The sequence below is a fragment of the Elephas maximus genome, chromosome 1, assembly GCF_024166365.1.
Source record: "Elephas maximus indicus isolate mEleMax1 chromosome 1, mEleMax1 primary haplotype, whole genome shotgun sequence".
NCBI lineage: Eukaryota > Metazoa > Chordata > Mammalia > Proboscidea > Elephantidae > Elephas > Elephas maximus.
Window position 1 is genome coordinate 200130433 of NC_064819.1, and position 9680 is coordinate 200140112.

Below are 9680 nucleotides of genomic sequence, written 5' to 3' on the forward strand. Positions count from 1 at the left end.
GACATGGAACAAGGTATATCATAGCTGATGTCAGATGAATCCTGGCTGAAAGCAGAGAATACCAGAAAGATGTTTACCTGTGTTTTATTGACTATGTAAAGGCATCCAACTGTGTGGATCATAACAAATTATGGGTAATATTATGGAGAATGGGAATTAAGAACACTTAATTGTGCTCATGAGGAACCTGTACATAGACAAAGAGGCAGCTGTTCAAACAGAACAAGGGAATACTGCGTGGTTTAACGTCAGGAAAGGTGTGCATCAGGGTTAGATTCTTTCACCATACTTATTCAATCTGTATGCTGAGCAAATAATCTGAGAAACTGGATTATATGAAGAAGAATGTGGCATCAGGATTGGAGGAAGGCTCATTAACAATGTGTGATATGCAGATGACACAACCTTGCTTGCTAAAAATGAAGAGGACTTGAAGTACTTACTGTTGGAGATCAAAGACCACAGCCTTCACTGTGGATTACATCTCAACATAAAGAAAACGAAAATCCTCCCAACTGGACCAATAAGCAACATCATGAAAATCATTCGAAGTTGTCAGGGATTTCATTTTCTTTGTATCCACAATCAATGCTCATGGAAGCAGCAATCAAGAAATCAAAAGACACATTTCATTGGGCAAATCTGCTGCAAAAGATCTCTTTAAAGTGTTAAAAACCAAAGATGTCACTTTGAGGACTATGGTGCGCCTGACTCAAGCTATGGTTTTTTCAAATGCCTCATGTGCGTGTGAAAGCTGGACAATGAATAAGGTCAGTGAAAAAGGGGAAGACCTTTAAAGAGATGAACTGACACAGTGGCTGCAACAATGGACTCAAGCATAACAATGACTATAAGGATGGTGCAGGACCAGGCAGTGTTTCATTTTGTTGTACCTACGGGTTGCTATAAGTTGGAACCTACTCGATTAAAAAAAAAATGCCGGGTACGTACAGTAGACCCATAATAAATATGGTTTGAAAGACAACATAAACTTCATTACTATGGCACTGGGTTTTTTTTTTTTTTAATAATATGATTAATATCCATCTTTCTTTTTAATCCAGCCCATCTCATTACATGTGTTGAAAGTCAATTATCCTGTATGGAATGAGGGAGGGTCCATGTGTACTTCATGGTAGCACAGAAATTTTGTATCCCTCCTTATTCTGTCCATTTCAACAGTCCAGCACATATGGAACACATATGTTTAGGTCACTGTGGTAAGCACTTTGGTGATGGGACAAAGGTAAAAGGAAAGACAAAGTCATAGAGATTAAAGAGCATTCTACTTGAAAAAAAAAAAAGACGAGGTGAAAAAAAAAAAGACGAGGTAAAAAAAAATTTTTTTTTCTACCATTTAATATGTTTGTGATAAATTCACATCACTTTTTTTGAGCCCTAGTTTTCTCATCTGTAAAACAGGAGCAATATCTACCTGGGTGGCTGTCATAAGGATCAAATGAAATAATTAGTGTCACCAAATTTAGCAAATAAAAATAATGTTGTAGTATAAGTATGTCCCATGCAATACTTGGGACATACTAAAAAATTATTTGTTTATCTGAAATGCAAACTCGACTAGATTTCATGTATTGTATCTGGGCAGCCCTAGAAATAAGTTATGATAATAGTAGCCATTTGTTGAGTGCCTTTCACGTGCCAGGCACAACTAAACCAAAAAAAAAAAAAAATACCTGTTGCCTTCGAGTCAATTCCGACTCCAACTCATAGTGACCCTAGGTGTTTCAAATGCATTGTCTGTAGGTTTTTTTTTTTTTTTAATTGTACTTTAGATGGAGGTCTAGAGAGAAAATCAGTTTCTTATTAAACAATTAATACACACATTGTTTTGCGACATTGGTTTCCAACCCCACGACATGTCAACACCCTTCCCTTCTTGACCATGGGTTTCCCATTACCAGCTTTCCTGTCCCCTCCTGCCTTCTAGTCCTTGGCCCTGGGCTGGTGTGCCCATCTAGTCTCATTTTGATTTATGGGTTTGTATAATCTTTGGTTGAAGGGTGAACCTCAGGAGTGACTTCAGTACTGAGTTAAAAGTGTGTTCAGGGGCCATACACTTGGGTTTATCCAATCTCTGTCAGACAGTAAGTCTGGCCTTTTTTGTGTGTGTGTGAATTAGAATTTTGTTCTACCTTTTTTTCCAGCTTTGTCTGGGACCCTCTATTGAGATCCCTGTCAGCGCAGTCAGTGATGGTAGATGGGCACCATCTAGTTATCCTGGACTCAGTCTGGTGGAGGCTGTGGTAGTTGTGGTCCATTAGTCCTTTAGGTTAATCTTTCCCTTGTGTCTTTGGTTTTCTTCACTCTCCTGTGCTCCAGATGGCTGCTCACAAGCTTTTACCATCCCAGGTGCTACTCAAAGTAGGATGTAGAACCTTTTTTTTTTTTTTTTTTTTGGAAACTAAGTAATGCTGATTGAGTTAAATGTCCCCCAAGACCATGGTCCCCAGCCCTCAGCCCAGTAATTCAGTCCCTCAGAGAGTTCGGTTATGCCTATGAAGCTTCTATGACCTTGTCTTGGTCAAGTTGTGCTGTACATTGTCATAGTTTTAATAACAGCTGAAGGCAGTTATTATGAACTCCATTTCAGGGCTTCAAACCAGTTTGTTCTGGTTTGAGCCCCTTCTATGAATTTGTATTTCCACCCCAGATATACTCAGAATTTTAACAAGATCCCCAGTGATCCTTACGTATGATAAATTTTGAGAACCACTGCTCTACTAGTGGTTCTCAGAACTGGTCCCTAACCAGCATCATTAGCAATGCCTGGGAACTTGTTAGAAAATGCAAATTCTCAGCAGAGTTCTAACCAGAAAGAACTGGTTGGAAGCCCTGCCCCATTTTGCATCTATGATGTGAAAGTTTTCCAAAATCTAACAGCCAGTACATAGCAGCGAAGATTCAAATCCACTATATCATGCTGCTTCTTTAGTAGGTAAAAGTACTTTGTAACTGGAGAGTACCCAAGTGTTTATGGTCTCTCTGTTCATCCCCCTATCCTGAGTACAGGAAAGGGACTGTTGATACTAATGGAAATTAATAGGTACCATCAAGTGTGGGAAAAAGCCTGTTTTTAATGTCTCCATTTCCAGGATGATGATCTCTTGCCAGGAAATCTGTGTTTCTAGGGGTACCAAGGCAAGTAGGGGCTCTGTATTAGTTTCTAAGCAATGCAGTAGCAGATTATCATGAGCTTGGTGGCTTGAAGCAACTAAAATTTATTCTCTGACAGTTCTAGAGGCCAGAAGTCAAGGTGTCGACAGGATTGGCTCCATCTGGGGGCTCTGAGGGAGAACCTGTTCCATTTCCCCTTTCCTAGCTTCTGCTGGACCAATGAGCAACATCATGATAAACGGAGAAAAGATTGAAGTTGTCAAGGATTTCTTTTTACTTGGATCCACAATCAACAGCCGTGGAAGCAGCAGTCAAGAAATCAAAAGATGCATTGAATTGGGCCAATCTGCTGCAAAGGACCTCTTCAAAGTGTTGAAGAGCAAAGATGTCATCCTGAAGACTAAGGTGCGCCTGACCTAAGCCATGGTATTTTCAATCACGTCATATGCATGTGAAAGCTGGACAATGAATAAGAAAGACCGAAGAAGAGTTGACACCTTTGAATTGTGGTGTTGGCAAGAATATTGAATACACCGTGGACTGCCAAAAGAATGAAGAAATCTGTCTTGGAAGAAGCGCGGCCAGAATGCTCCTTAGAGACAAGGATGCGTCTTACATACTTTGGACATGTTGTCAGGAGGGATCAGCTCCTGGAGAAGGACATCAGGCTAGGCAGAGTACAGGGTCAGCAGAAAAGAGGAAGACCCTCAACGAGGTGGATTGACACAGTGGCTGCAACAATGAGCTCAAACATAACAATTGTGAGGATGGCGCAGGACTGGGCAGTGTTTTGTTCTGTTGTGCATAGGGTCGCTATGAGTCGGAACCACCTCGATGGCACCTAACAACAACAAGCTTCTGCTGGCTGACATTCCTTGGCTTGTAGATGCATCTCTCCAATCTTCACATGGCCTTCCTTTCTATGTCTCTGTCTGTGTCTTATCCTTTTCTGTCTCTTATAAGGAACCCCATCTTAGATTTAGGGCCTACCCTAATCCAGGACAATCTTATTTTGAGATTCCTACCTTTGTTACATTTGTAAAGACCCTTATTCCAGAGTAGATCACATTCTGAGGTTCTGAGTGGACATATCTTTTGGAAACATACTTCAGCCCACCGCAGGCTTTATAGCAATCCTTTAGTATGTGATGTAACACGGGATTATTTACTCCAAAGCCCATGTCAGAGCAGAGATTTTTTTGACTCACTAGGCCCTAAAGTAAATTAATGGTGTGAGCAACCATATTCACATTTTTTACCTTCTTGGTAACCATCCAAATAATCTGAAAACCTAAATAATGGTAGTATTGCCTGTTACAAATGACAACTAAACAAAACATGCTATTAAGAATTTTCTTTACCCTCCTTCACCCTTGTGCTAATGGGTAAGAATAGGTTTACTTTAATCAATTACTTCAATCTTTCAAGCACAGTCAGAACTTCATTCAATCACTCCCTCCTTCAACAACCACTTATATAGAGTTATCCGGGCATTGTTCTGAGAACTTTACAAATATTGTCTCATTTAATTCTCATAATTACTCTATACGGTATATATTATTATCATCCTTATTGAAATTTGGAATTATAATCCTGAGATCCTGCAAGGAACTTGTGATGTCCCCCAAGATGTCCATGCTGTAATTCCTGGAACCTGTGAATATGTTACATTATATGGCAAAAGGAACCTTGTAAATGCAATTAAATTTACAAACCTTAAAAATAGGAAAATTAGCCTGGATTTTTCTAGGTGGGCCTGAGCTAATCTCATGAGCCCTTGAAAGCAGAGAACTTTCTCCAGCTTGGGAAGAAGAGTTGCAGCAGGAAAAGGAGTCAGAGAGATTCAGTATTTGCTATACACCACGGCCCAGTAAGTCCACTTCTGGGTGTAAGCTAGTGAGATGATTACAAACTCCACATGGGAATTCTGGTGAGGATGTTGTTTGCAGCATTATTTGTGGTGGCAAACTGAGTGACCTTCACTGGGAAGTGAACAGATACAATGTGAAGAACTGGCACACAGAGTGCTACGCAGTAGTTAAAAGTAACAGATTGGGGAGTGGAGGCACCAGCCTGAGGGTTCCTGCTGGGCTGGGGTTGCTGTACTAGAGAGGAGCACTGAGAGAAGCCTTTTCCACTGGTTGGGACCAGAGATGTTGAAGATCACATTGTCGCTGGCCCGGTTCTGGAAGGTGGACGTAGATGAGTACCAGGAGAACAAGTTTATGGACGAGGAAGACAGGGGCAACAGCCCAGGTGGGCCTGACAAGGATGATGTGGACTCCTGCCTGCGACAAGGAAACATTACAGCCGCTCTACCAGCAGCTCTGAAACTGCCCCTACCCTCAATCCCCCGCCCCTCAATACCAACAGTCAGGTGGTGAAGGATGGGGCAGGCAGCATTGTCTTGAGGGTACTATCTCTTTTAAAGATGATATTGAAAAGGCAGTTCAATCTCTGGTCAAGAATGGTGTGGACCTCCTAATGAAGTATATTTATAAAGGCTTTGAGAGCTCTCTGCCAATGGCAGTGCTGTGTTGTTGCAATGGCATGAAAAGGCACTTGATGCTGGGGCAGTAGTGTCCATCATTGGAGTCTTGACTGTAAGGAAAAGTGTGTAGTCCAGCAGGAACTGGATATCTGCTGGGGTGTGGGAGTTGCTGGTACAAAGACCAAAGCAAACAAATGCCACTGCTGCCCTGTAGGTAGTATCTGTGTCTCTCAGCTTTGCCTCCTTGCTTCCTTTTTCATATCTGTAAAGATAAAAATGACATGCATCAGTTTCCTTTAATGAAATTGGGATAATACAGGGGAAATTTTGTGTCAGTGGAAGTGTTTCATGCTCTCAGAACCATTTCAGTGATGTGACTGTTGTCATTATTAGGTGCCATCAAGTTGGTTCTGACAGAATGAAACACTGTCCAATCCTGCACCATCCTCACATTCATTGTTATGCTTCAGCTCATTGTTGTAGCCACTGTGTCAATCCATCTCATTGAGGATCTTCCTCTTTTTCACTGACCATTTACTTTACCAAGCATGGTGTCCTTCTCCAGGGACTGATCCTTCCTGACAACATGTCCAAAGTATGGTAAGACGCAGTCTCGCCATCCTTGCTTCTAAGGAGCATTCTGGTTGTACTTCTTCTGAGACAGGTTTTTTCTTTCTTTTGGTATCCTGTGTATATTTAATATTCTTCAACAACACCACAATTCAAAGGTGTCAGTTCTTCTTCTGTCTTCCTTATTCATTGTCCAGCTTTCACATGCATAGAATGCGATTGAAAATACCACGGCTTGGGTCAGGCGCACCTTAGCTTTCAAGGTGACATCTTTGCTTTTCAACACTTAAAAGAGGTCTTTTGCAGCAGATTTTCCCAAAGCAATGTGGCTTTTGAGTTCTCAACTGCTGCTTCCATGGCTGTTGATTGTGTATCCAAGTAAAATGAAATCCTTGACAACTTCAAACTTGTCTCCATTTATCATGATGTTGCTTATTGGTCCAGTTGTGAGGATTTTTGTTTTCTTTATGTTGAGGCGTAATTCGTACTGAAAGCTGTGGTCTCTGATCTTCATCAGCAAGTGCTTCACGTCCTTTTCACTTTTAGCAACCAAGGTTGTGTCACCTGCATATCTCAGGTTGTTAATTAGTCTTCCTCCAATCTTGATGCCCCATTCTTCTTCATATACTCCAGCTTCTTAGATAATTAGCACAGCATACAGACTGAGTAGGTATGGAGAAAGGATACAACCCTGATGCACACATTTCTTGACTTTAAACCACACAGTATCCACTTGTTCAGTCAGAACAATTACCTTTTGATCTAGTACAGTTTCCTCATGAGCACAATTAAGTGTTCCAGAATTCCCATTCTTCACAAAGTTATCCATAATTTGTTATGATCCACACAGTCAAATGCCTTTGCATAGTCAATAAAACACAGGTAAATATCCTTCTGGTATTCTCCGCTTTCAGCTAGGATTCATCTGACATCAGCAATGATATCCCTGGTTCCACATTCTCTTCTAAATCCTGCCTGAACTTCTGGTGGTTCCCTGTCAAAATACTGCTGCATCCACTTTTGAATGATCTTCAGGAAAACTTTGCTTGCTTGTAATATTAATGATATTGTTTGAAAATATCTGCGTTTGGTTGGATCACCTTTCTTGAGAATAGGCATAAATATAGATCTCTTCCAGTCAGTTGGTCAGGTAGCTGTCTTCCAAATTTCTTGTCATAGATGAGTGAGCACTTCCAGCACTGCATCCATTTGTTGGAATATCTCGATTGATATTTCTTCAGTTCCTGGAGCAATGTTTTTTGCCCATTTCTTCAGTGCAGCTCGGACTTTTTCCTTCAGTACCATCAGTTCCTGATCATATGCTACTTGTTGAAGTGGTTGAATATCGACCAATTCTTTTCTCTATAATGACTCTTTCCATCTTCTTTTGATGCTTCCTGCATCATTTAATATTTTCCCCATAGAATCTGTCACTACTGCAACTACAGGCTTGAATTTTTTTCTTTAGTTCTTTCAACTTGAGAAATGCTGAGCGAGTTCTTCTCTTTTTGTTTTCTATCTCCAGTTCTTTGCACATGTCATTATAATACTTTGTCTTCTCGAGCTGCCCTTTGAGATCTTCTGTTCAGCATTTTTACTTCATCATTTCTTCCTTTTGCTTTAGCTACCGGATGTTCAAGAGCAAGTTTCAGAGTCTCTTCTGACATCCATTTTTGTCTTTTCTTTCGTTACTGTCTTTTTAATGACCTCTTGCTTTCTTCATGTGTGATGTCCTTGACGTCATTCCATAACTCGTCTGGTTGTCTGTCATTAGTGCTCATCGCACCAAATCTATTCTTGAGATGGTCTCTAAATTCAGGTGGAATATACTCAAGGTCATACTTTGGCTCTTGTGGACTTGTTCTAATTTTCTTCAGTTTCAACTTGAACTTGCATATGAGCAATTGATGGTCTGTTCCACAGTCGGCCCCTGGCCTTGTTCTGACTGATAATATTGAGCTTTTCTATCATCTCTTTCCACACACGTAGTGGATTTGATTCCTGTGTATTCCATCTGGGGAGGTGCGTGTGTATAGTCAACATTTATGTTGATGAAAAAGTGTATTTGCAATGAAAAAGTCTGTCAGCTTGTCATACTGCGGGGCCTTGCATGTTGGTATGATGCTGGAAGCTATGTCACAGGTATTCAGACACTAGCAGGGTTATCCGTGGTGGACAGATTTTGGCTGAGCTTCCAGACTAAGGCAGACTAGGAAGAAGGACCCAGTAGTCTACTTCTGAAAGGAATTAGCCAGTGAAAACCTTGTGAATAGCAGCGGAACATAGTCTGATATAGTGCCAGAAGATGAGCCCTGCCCAGGTTGGAAGGCACGCAAAGTACGGTTTGGGAAGAGCTGCCTCCTCACAGTAGTCGACCTTAATGACATGGATGGAGTCAAGCATTTGGGATCTGCATTTGCTGATGTGGCACGACTCAAAATGAGAAGAAACAGCTGCAAACATCCATTAATAATCAGAATGTGGAATGTACGAAGTACGAATCTAGGAAAATTGGAAATGGTCAAAAATGAAATGGAATGCATAAACATTGATATTCTAGGCCTTAGCAAGCTGAAATTGACTGGTATTGGCCATTTGAATCAGACATATGGTGTACTATGCTGGGAATGACAACTTGAAGAGGAATGGTGTTGCATTCATTGGCAAAAAGAACACTTCAAGATCTATTCTGAAGCACAGTGCTGTCAGTGATAGGATAATATCCACATGCCTATCAGGAAGACCAGTTAATATGACTATTGTTCAAATTAACACATCGACCAGTAAGGCCAAAGTGAAGAAATTGAAGATTTTTACCAGCTTCTGCAGTCTGAAATTGATTGAACATGCAATCAGGATGCATTGATAATTACTGGTGATTGGAATGTGAAAGTTGGAAACAAAAAATGATTGGTAGCTGGAAAATATGGCTATGGGAGAAACAACACCATATAGTGGACACTGGTTTAGAGCATGTATAGCCTCCTGGAGAACATTGCCCCAACCTGCAAGGTATTGCCACCTAGCTGGCATCATAATTGTGTCTTTAGAAGGCCATTCCATCATTCTATCAAGCCAGCTTCTTCAGGACCATGGAAAATATGGTAAGAGCAGTGAATTCCATGAGTACAGGCACATTGCTCTACTTCATTTGCTCAGAAATGAGTCCCCTTGATCTGAGGCAATGCTGTGTGGGATACAATGGAGGTAGATAAGACATTCTGTAAGTCCACAGATGGTAGTTTTGGCAGAAACATTGCGTGCAGGAAAGGAAAATCCATATCCAGCGTAAATGTCTATTCCAGTAAGAACAAAAGGCTGCACTTTCCATGATGGAAGCATCCAATGTAATCAAATTGCCACCAGGTGGCTGGCTGATCACCTTGAAGGATAGTGCCATATCAGGAACTTCATACCACCAAGAAACAAGAGCCAGGAGAATTGCATATCCTTTGGACCTGGGGTCCCTGCACTGAGAAGATTC

General features: G+C 41.0%; 1 pseudogene; it reads left to right on the top strand.

Moving 5' to 3' along the window:
* The first annotated feature begins 5288 nt into the window (after positions 1 to 5288).
* Positions 5289 to 5756, top strand: LOC126085478 (actin-related protein 2/3 complex subunit 5-like; annotated as a pseudogene).
* The last annotated feature ends 3924 nt before the right edge of the window (positions 5757 to 9680 follow it).